At 43.5% G+C, this 9,781-nt stretch overlaps 1 long non-coding RNA gene across 1 annotated transcript; it reads right to left on the bottom strand.

Annotated features, from left to right (window-relative positions):
• Positions 1–4,911: 4,911 nt before the first annotated feature.
• LOC129474658 (uncharacterized) lies at positions 4,912–8,291 on the bottom strand. The gene is made up of 2 exons (XR_008654605.2): positions 8,233–8,291; positions 4,912–5,236 (listed from the first exon to the last, which is right to left on the bottom strand). It is a non-coding gene; the product is annotated as an uncharacterized lncRNA (long non-coding RNA).
• Positions 8,292–9,781: the final 1,490 nt, after the last annotated feature.

Below are 9,781 nucleotides of genomic sequence, written 5' to 3'. Positions count from 1 at the left end.
TAAGGCCTTCCATCTTCAACATTACTGTTTGTTTTTAATATTTCTTTGTGTTTTATTTCTACATGTATATAGAGAGTGCCCCCTCTCCTACTTAGCTCTCTTAGCCACCCAGGATTTAGTTATTCTTTTTTTAATATGGTGTGAGGCAGGGAGATGAGGAATACTATTTCAAGACCACCAGCTATAAAACCTTGTTTTCCAATAACAGATGACTACTCAGAATGCATTTTCTCTCCTTGGAAATAAAACATAAAAGAAGTCCTGCTTGTTGACAGTGGTAGAAACTTCATTTTATATGAACTCCTAGTCACTGAACTCCCAACAGTCTTATTCCTAATCAAAGCTAACACAAAGCTTAGACATGTGTTTCTATAGCCCCTTGGTCACCCTTCTAAGGGAAGACATTGTAAAGTCATTCACAGGTTTATAAAATGCTTTCTCATAACTAGTGCCAGTTACAGACAAATTTCCATATGGCCCCAGTATGTCTTGACTAACTTGTTGAACTTTATGGAATAAATAGATAAGTATAGGAGATAAGGTCAAAACCCCGAAGTCCAGAAAATTCTCCTAAGAAAGACTTCTTTGTGCGTGGTCCAGGGAATTTGGTTTATATGCAACTGGCCATGGGGAAAAATAAGAGAACCACTGATGGGACGAAGGTTCCCAAGGGGTAGGACTTACAAGCAAGTCATGGTGCTCAAAGGTTTGCAGGGAGGTTTGTGACCTAGAACCCCAATGATCCTGGCTTCAGCCTTCTACTCTTTTGATAATTTCTGTATGGTTTGGCTGTGTCCCCACCCAAATCTCATCCTGAATTTTAGCTCTCATAATTCCCACATATTGTGGGAGGTAACTGAATCATGGGGGTGGGTTTTTCCCATGTTGTTTTCATGATAGTTAATAAGTCTCACAAGATCTGATGGTTCTAAATAGCAGTTCCCCTGCACATGCTCTCTTGTCTGCAGCCACGTAACATGTGACTTTGCTCCTCCTTCGGCTTCCGCCGTGATTGTGAGGCCTCCCCAACCATGTGGAACTGAGTCCATTAAGCCTCTTTCCTTTATAAATTACCTAGTCTCAGGTATTTCTTCATAGCAGTATAAAAATGAACTAATACAATTTCCTTGATGAAAGAGGATTTTTCCTTTGCCAGCAAAGGGAACACAGTTCAAACCAGCATCTGTCAGCTGAGATACCTTGTTCCTTCTTTGTTTACCAGACTATAGACAAGTGCAAAGAGCCTCTTCTAAATGCAGTGGAGCTAGGTAAGTTAACCAGAAGGAAGGAAAAGCACACTGAGTGATCCGGGGCACAATGACCACTGAGTTATTCCAAAAGAACAAAATGTCCTCATCGATTGAATCACTTAGTCATTTCCTGCCCATGAATTTCTCCCACTAGTGCATGTTGACCTTCTGGTGGAAGCATTGCCGCCCACAGAAACTTTCTGCCCTTGTTTACAGAGCCTTTCTTCCTAGCGTAGTAGCACTGGTAGTGTTAGCAAAAGACTAGAAGTGACTCAGTAAGGAGGGGTGGACCATCCTGCCCCACATCACATGCCGAACTGAGAAAACAGCAAAGGCCAGAGGACATTGCTGAGTGGAGGCTGGGATGCTGCATTCGCATTGATCTCTGATGCAATTAACAAATTCATAATGAACATATTCCACAAACCTCCCTCTGGAAACTTTTGGGAGCCATGCATGTTTTCTAGGAACCAGGCAAATTCAGGGAAGACTAAAGGTTTCCAGAGCCCAATCCCCTCCTGGAGTTCACCTTGGCTTTCTCTTCTTACTCTCTTGAAATTTGTTCCTATTTAGTTCTTCAAGAACATGAGTCATGAGCCTGCCACGCTGGTACCTGCTGGGAGATGAGAGGGGAGACTTGTTTCAGTTAGAGTCTCTCCCTTATTCTTTTGTCAGTGTCTGGCCAGATGGAAATTGTCAAATTCTGTCATAGCAGGAAGCTCTGTGACTATCCAGGGTCATGAATTATGTTTTTTTTCCAAGCTAGAGATTGAACCATTCTCAGGTCTAGAGGTTCCTTATAGGAATGAAATTCCAGGATTTCAGAGGGCTCTTCTTGTCTTACAAAAAGAAAATATTGCTTAGGCACCAGTTCACTCATGTGTTTGTGTGTGCTGGCAAAGTAAAGATGGTTTCTTGGAATTGGGTTCAGTATCTTACACTTACTGGCACCTGAATGCCCATTTAATTGTTGTTAAACCCAGCCATAGATCTTTCTCTTTTCCAAGTTTTTGATTTCCCAGAAGTCCAAACATACCATTATGTGCCAAGGAACACCACACCTGCTTACAGCTCTGTGGTCATCACAGAGAAAGTTAGTGGGAAAAGGGTCTGGAGCTGGCTTGAAGGTTCATGCTGGCTTGAGGCTGACACCTCTACCCTTGGGATGTTGGCATCTGACCTTGTACTTGGGAACCTCGCCACAGAGAAGCAGATGGACCTGGGGCTGGAGCAGCCAAGAGACTCTGCTTCTGCATCCAGAGTGTTTGTGGTCGAATGAGTCTCTAATTCACAATGTCAAATGAGCTTGCCTTCCACAGCCTCAACTCCCTTGGTGAAGGACAGGGGCTCTGTGCCGGATATGCTTCAGAATGTACAAAGTGGAGCCTCTGTCTGAGCCCCTTCCTGAGAGCTGAGTGGATGCTCTACAAGGTGTGTCGACAGCTGGCTGCACAGGAGACCTCTGCCGGGACCCTGGAGAAGTCCCTTTGGCTGAAGTGGCAGGAGGTGGCTCTGGGAGACAGTGACATGTCCCCTGACAAGCCCAAGTGACAGAGAGTTGCTCATTGCCTGGGCTTCAAACCAAGCTATGCTGTTTAGCAGACTGGAAGCAAAAACTAATATCAAGGGGGAGAAAAATCCGTGGAAGGGGTATTGGGTGCCAGCATGCCTTTAGCACTTCCTACCTACCAGCCTGTGAGCTAGGGCGGCCATCACGGGCTTATTGTTATGGTCACCTTTTGATAGCTGAGACTGAAGGTTAGAGAGGTCATGACACTTGCCCCAAGTTACAATGTGAAGCCAAGGAGACAAGACCCCAGCCAAGACTATCTGAAATGAGACAAGACCCCTACTAAGGCTGTCCGACTCAGCCATATCAGGTGAATCCTTCAGACCTATGCTGTGAGTAGAGATGGTATTTAACACAATCCTCCCAAAATCAACTTAAAGATAGTGAGGAAAAAAAGCGAAGTCTCCCCTCCCACCTTGACTCTTGCAACTTGAACTCCCCTCCTCCTCGCACCAGCAGCCTTGACCATGTGACAGCAAAACCAAGTTTGCTTTAGCAGATTCTGTCTCTTGACCTGCTGCAAAGATCTGGGGAGGAAGCTACTTTCTTTTATGCCCTGTAACTGGTTTTTGGTATAAAGCCTTAGAAGATGAAGCCTATCCTGATTCATCTATTCCCCAAATATCTGTTTTTCTTCTCTCCCGGGGTCTGACCTTCTCCTCTTCTTTCTGCACAGTGTCGGCTGTCACAGATCGCAAATCTAAACGAGTCCTATAATTTCCCCAACAATGTCCAATTGGTGAATGTGGCAGCTGAATAGGCACTGTGTACGTATTGAAAACCCAGAGGCAAGCAAAAATGACAGCCGCTTCTTTACGAATATGACTGAAACTTACCAACTCCTCCACCCTTCCAACCTCACTGGGGGTCTTATTATTTTCACAATTACTAGTTAGAAAGCAGGTGTGTATGTGTGTGTGCACGTGTGTGTGTGCAGAAGCTTCCTGGTTGCTCAGATACAAAGGGAGAACACGTTCTGTTTGTTGTTTTAAAATCTTGAAAAAATATTAGCTTTCTTGTATTTGCTCTCCAGCTTACAGCCTACAGGTGCAGGAAAACCCCAACTGTGGACCCTACTCAGCCCTTTGTGCAAAGGGTGCAGACATTTCCTTCAAAAAGGTTAGGTGCTGATTTGCATGGGGCTTACATGTACTTAGCATATTGATTGCTCATTTCCAGCCCAAGGCTGAGCACCCAACCTCCGGCGCTGCCCCTCCCCTTCTGCCACCCACCTCACGCCTATCTGCTGCAGGTGGATTTTTAACTACAAATCCAACACGTATTTGGGGAGCTCCACCTTGAGGTGAGAAGCTCCTTCAGAGTGATGGTGAGTACCTAGACCAGAACGAATCATGTTTTAGAAAATACTAAAGTTTCAGGAAAACTCATGTTGCTATAATTTTAACATAATTTACAGGCCAAGATGATATTCCTCAACATATAGAACTCAGTTTCTTTTTTTCTTTCTCTCACTCTGGTGGGAAGAATAAGCTGTATACTGACCAAGTGCAAGTCACAGGGGGTAAAGCTGAGACCTCCTCTAGAATTCCTTCTGAAGATCTCACATTTCCTTCCTATTCTGAAGGAGATCAGTCAGTGCATATCTGTTAAGATGACCCACCCATGTCTTGTGCCACTGTTCTAGGGAGGTCTACCTTCCTCATCTTCCTGGCTGACATTCTGTATTAGGGCCCCACATACATGCTCACACTTTTCTCCACATACACAGAGGCCATGTGGTTGCTTCATTTGTGTGTTAATTTTTGTATGTAACTGCTCCAGTCTTCCTCCTGAGCTGTCCCATTTGCTTTATGAGAAAGGGGAGAAAAATTCTAGTTCATGCCAATCATCTTGGAGTTAGTCTCATGAAATAATGTGTGTAGGATGGTAAACCTCAGTCGCAACTCTCAGATTTCTATCACCTTCCGTTTCTTTCCAAACCAAAAGATTAGGTGGAGAGGTACAGTGTGTTGTGTGTTTGTGGCAGAAGAACACAGGAAGCTGTCGATTTACAGGGCACCTTGGGAACCTTCATGCGTCCCCTCCTCGGGTATCTGCAGGGACGTCCATTGTCACCCTGGTTGCTGCAAGTCACATGATCCTACTGAGATCGTATTTTCATTTCTATTGCTGAGTAACAAATTGTCCCCAAACTGAGAGGCTTAAGACTATTTTTCTCACAAGTTGTGGGTCAGAAATTTGGGAAGGGCTCAACCAGCCAGTCTCTCATGTTGTTCACACAAAATGTCAGCCAGGACTGCCATCATTTGAAAGCTCAACTGGTCAGATGTTCAGAATGACTGGCTGGCGGTTGACACTGGTCATCAGCTTGGAGTTGAACTGGGCTGGCAGCCAAAGGACTGACATGGGGTCGAATCATGGTGGTTTCAGGATAGTCGAGCTCCGTGCACGGCACCTAAGACATCAGAGAACAAATGTCTCGCCAGCAAGGAAGAACCATGTTGCCTTGTGGCACCAGGTTTCAAGAGTAACACTGCACCCCTCCAGCATAACCTGTGGTTAAAAATGACCTCGAACCTGCCTGTACTCAAGGGTAGAAAGTAACAAGTTCTCAAACGACATGTGTTGTGGCAGATATCATTGTGGACACATTTGGAAAATGCAGTCTGCCATGGCTGACCGGGTGTTATTCTAGATCTTTCTGTGCTAACCTCTCTTTGATGAATTACTATAACCTCCATTTAACCACTAGCTTGGAATGTGGGGTCACCTTGTTCCTTGCCCCAGTTCACTCCAATGTAGAATGTTTGCTGGATTTCAACTTAACTGCTTCCTCTATTTCTTCCTTTAGAGACGCCATGACAGACACCCAGTGGTCTATATTCCTTCCCCTTGAGTTTTGTAGGAGCTAGGAATTTAGGAAAGGAACCTTTTGTGACTTCTGAGACGAGTCCTAAAAGGTGGTAGAGCTTGGGGTGCTCCCTCTTAGAGCACAGGCGCCATCCTGTGATGAGGCTGCAGAGGCCACATGAGAAGGCCCTGAGGGTGTTCTTGCTGATAGCTCCACTGCCGTCCCACTGACAGGCAGCACCAATGGCTAGATGTGCAGGAGGAAGGATGGCCACTGATGTTTCCTGCTCCTGCTCTTGAGGTACCCTCAGGTTTAAAGTCCTCAGTTGAAGCTGTAGATGTTACCGAGGAGAGATGAGCTGTTGCCCATTCTGAGTCCTGAGCCAAAGACAGTGAGAGATCAGAAAATGGTTGCTGTTGTTTAAGCCACTAAATTTAGAGATGGTTTATTATGCAGTAATAGTAACTGGAACATCTGCTAACCCATTAGGATAAATACAAAGAAGGCAACATATAGATACATCATAATTAAACTGCCAAAAACCAAAGTCAAAGAGAAAAACATAGAAGAAGCCAGAGAAATTAACATGCTACATACAAGGAATTACAATTCAGAAAACTGATGATTTTATCTCAGAAAAAAATGAAGACCAGAAGACAGGGGAAAAATATTTTTAGACTGTTGAAAACAAAACAAAAACTTGCAGCTCGGAAGTCTGTATCCATTGTGGTATCAAATGATCTGACTTTGGAGAGAGAAAGATCTGATTAGAATCCTAGTTCTATTGCCCTATTTCCAATCCTACAATGTGGCATTAATACAAAAAATATGACGTTAATATACAAAATATGACCCAGGCAAGAATTTACACCTCTGAGCTCCAAGTTTCCATATATTTTCTTTACAAAGAAAAAGTCCTATTGCAGTCATTTGACAGTGCCATTATGACATTCTGTAAACAATAAACATGAAAATGCTTTGTAAACTGAACTAACACAAAGACTTAGTAGAATCTGAAACAGACTTACTCTTGCTTTCCTTTGAGCACACATGAAAGATATGTATACAGTAGGGAAGACTAGAGTTCTAGAGTCAGATGTGTGAGGATTAGATGGCTCTTTTTACTACTTGCTGACGGAGATGGCTTATACTGACTGATCATTTATCCTCTTTAAACTTCACTTTTTTATATCAATCAAATGGTAAAGTAATAGAATTACTAGAGAAAGCTGTTGCAAGGATTAAATGAGATACACAAAGATACTTCACTATGCTTGGTATACAGAGTGGCTCAACAAAGAGTAGGTTTTCTACTTTCGTGAAGTATATATTAAATGTATGTATTCATCATCGATTTGGGAAATGTATAAAAATGAGGCAATAGGATAATTCCCACTGTCCAACATTGGGCAGGTTGTTTATCTCCCTGAACCTTAGTTCCCCAGTTGTGGAAATGAATGTGAAGAGTCAGCACAGGGTGAATGTGAGGCTTGTGGAATGTATACGGCACTCATGTGCCCAAACAAAGGAAAGCAAAAGTAAGTCTGTTTCAGATTCTGCTAATTATTTGCATTGGTTCAGTTTACAAAGCATCTTCATATGTATTGTCTATAGAATGCCATAGTGGTGCTGTCAAATGGCTGCAATGGGACTTTTCTCTTCCTGAAGAAAATATATGGAAACTGGAGCTCAAAGGTGTAAATCCTTGCCTTGGTCATATTTTACAGGAACAGCTAGATGGTTCCTGCCACTCTGAAGCTCTCTGTCCTGTGTAGACCCTCCCTGTCCACTTCTCTCATGGGATTTTCTATTGTTGGGAGTGGGCTCTATTTACACTACATCCCAGTAGGTTTTAAGGTGGTATATATGGTATTCAAATTTGCAAATTTGGCCAATTGTGACATCAGAAAATGTTATGGTGTAGCACAGCCACGAGGCTTGGGTTCAAGCCCCAGGTCTACAACTTGGGTGATTTGGGGCAAGAGGCTTAACCCCACTACTCTCAGTTGGTTCCTCATTTGCAGAAGAAGGATAATAGCAAAGTCTAGCTCATAGTGTTATGTGAAGGATTCATGAATTAATATGTAAAAGGTGCTTAGCACAGTAGCTGGCATGTCCTCAGTGCCACGTGGTGGCTATTATTTATCTCCATGAGATTGCAAGCTCCACAAAGGCAGGGATTCTTGTTCATTCTGTTCATTGCTCGGTACATTGTGATGTTCAATAAATATCTGCTAAAAGTTGCTGAGTAAATTTTGTCCTTAAGTGCCTTCCGTATTGCTAATAATAATAAAAAGAACAACACTAACTTCTAAAATAATTTTCAAAGTAACATGATCAATAATATGTGATGCTGTTCTCCTGTCTCTGCCCTGAGCTCAGTTGCCCCTTTGGTGCTGGCACTACAGACCCCCTACACTGCAGGATGCCAAGAACACTCATTCTGTTTTCTGTTTCTGCCTCACCCTGCCCAGCCTGGCCTGACTGGGGAGATACCTATCTCAAGGTGTTTCCACCTGCTTCCCCTTGAAGACGTTGATTTCCTTCTCAAAGTCTCCCACTAGGATAAGCCCCCAAATCATGCTAGTTATGAATCTTACCAGAGTGGGATGAGATGATGCTTTAGGGACAGGGAACCTTCCCCAAACCCTGCAAATCACTCAGTTCCCCTTGAGAAAGAAATGGTTTGATTGGTGGCATTTGTGGAAAGGGGCGGGCAGTGGCGAGTGGGGGGTGCGGTTATTGAGTCACAATGTAGAAGTGAAAACACAGAATTCAAAGTCTAAAATATTTTAAAGCTTCCCTGGACTCACAGGCCTCCCTTCCACTCACAGCCTTTTGAAGTAGCTCTGTGGACTTGCACCAGAGAGATGAAAAGCTGAAATCCAGCTGCCGTTCATTCCTGCTCTGAGATTAGGAAAGGTAGAGCCAAATTTGGGCTACGATACTTGGAAGCTTTTCTCCAGCTGATGGGGGGCTGCCCTGGAGGTGCTCAGCTCCATCTCTGCTGCCCAGGCTGTGAGCAAGAACACCTAAGAAAAGCCAGCAGCCTCCTTCACTCTTCCTCCCCATCCGTTCAGGTACAGGCCACAAGTCTGCAGCATCTCACTACAAATTTAGCACAGAGGCAGTGATCACACGATGATGAAAAAAAAAATTAAAAAGAGAGGAAAAAAATCACCTGCTAGAACAAAAGCCAAACAGAAATGTGTTCCTTAAATTATTAGTAGTGTATTAGAGGTGATTTAGCACTCACATGGCCATTCCTACAACTGCAGAGACCCTGCAACATATCTTATTCCCTTTGTAATGCGGATGGCACTGAGACTGCTCTCCTTTTCTAGGCTTCTAAGCAAATATATTTAATTTGGATGTAAACAGCCAGGAGGGTGATTTCTCCAGATAGCGATTTAAGCAACAGATCAAGCGATGAATTAAGCACCTCATTCCTTCAGATTTTAGGAGATCTGCAGGTGCCAGGGATCCTGCCTCCAGCTTGGGTCCGGGAGAAATTTGGCCAAGATGAAGCCTCTTATTGGCTGCATGAATTCCAATCTCCTTCATTAACATGGTAATTATCTAATTAGTTGATGCTCCCTTCTTGAGTTGAGTAACCTCCTGGGGGGTAAAAATTGCAGGTAGAATCTTAAGGCTATAATAGTGGTATTCTACTCCTTGAAGAGATGTGTTTGATGGGTGTTTTTTCTACAGAACTTGATTCAGTTTAGAATATGAATCAAGGTGAAAACATAACAAATCTAGTAGCAATCAATAGAATTTCTCTATGGTAGATCTGGCTAATTTGAGATTAATTAGCACAAAGCAAGCTAAATCAAACCGACCAGTGCTTAGTGTCTTTATGAGCAAGATCTCAAAAGGGGGCCTTTAAGGTAGTTATTAGCTGGCGGCTCAGAGACTAGCTTTAGGGGGTTTGTGTAGTTCTGCAGACAGGATTGCAAGGCCAGCTGGTATGCGTGCTTTTTGGGAGAAAAGAGTCCTTATTTTTTCATCAAATTCTTTACAGAAGAGTGCAGGGCTCCCCACTGTCTTAGGAGTTACAGAACGTTTAAAAGATGATTTGCGGACAGATTAAAGACTTCGGAAGGAGAGATGACACCAGACCTGGGTCTTGCAGATGCAAACTGCTGT

Source organism: Symphalangus syndactylus, chromosome 24, assembly GCF_028878055.3.
Source record: "Symphalangus syndactylus isolate Jambi chromosome 24, NHGRI_mSymSyn1-v2.1_pri, whole genome shotgun sequence".
Lineage (NCBI taxonomy): Eukaryota > Metazoa > Chordata > Mammalia > Primates > Hylobatidae > Symphalangus > Symphalangus syndactylus.
Note: the sequence above shows the minus strand (reverse complement) of the source record. Positions and strands in the feature narration are given on the sequence as shown.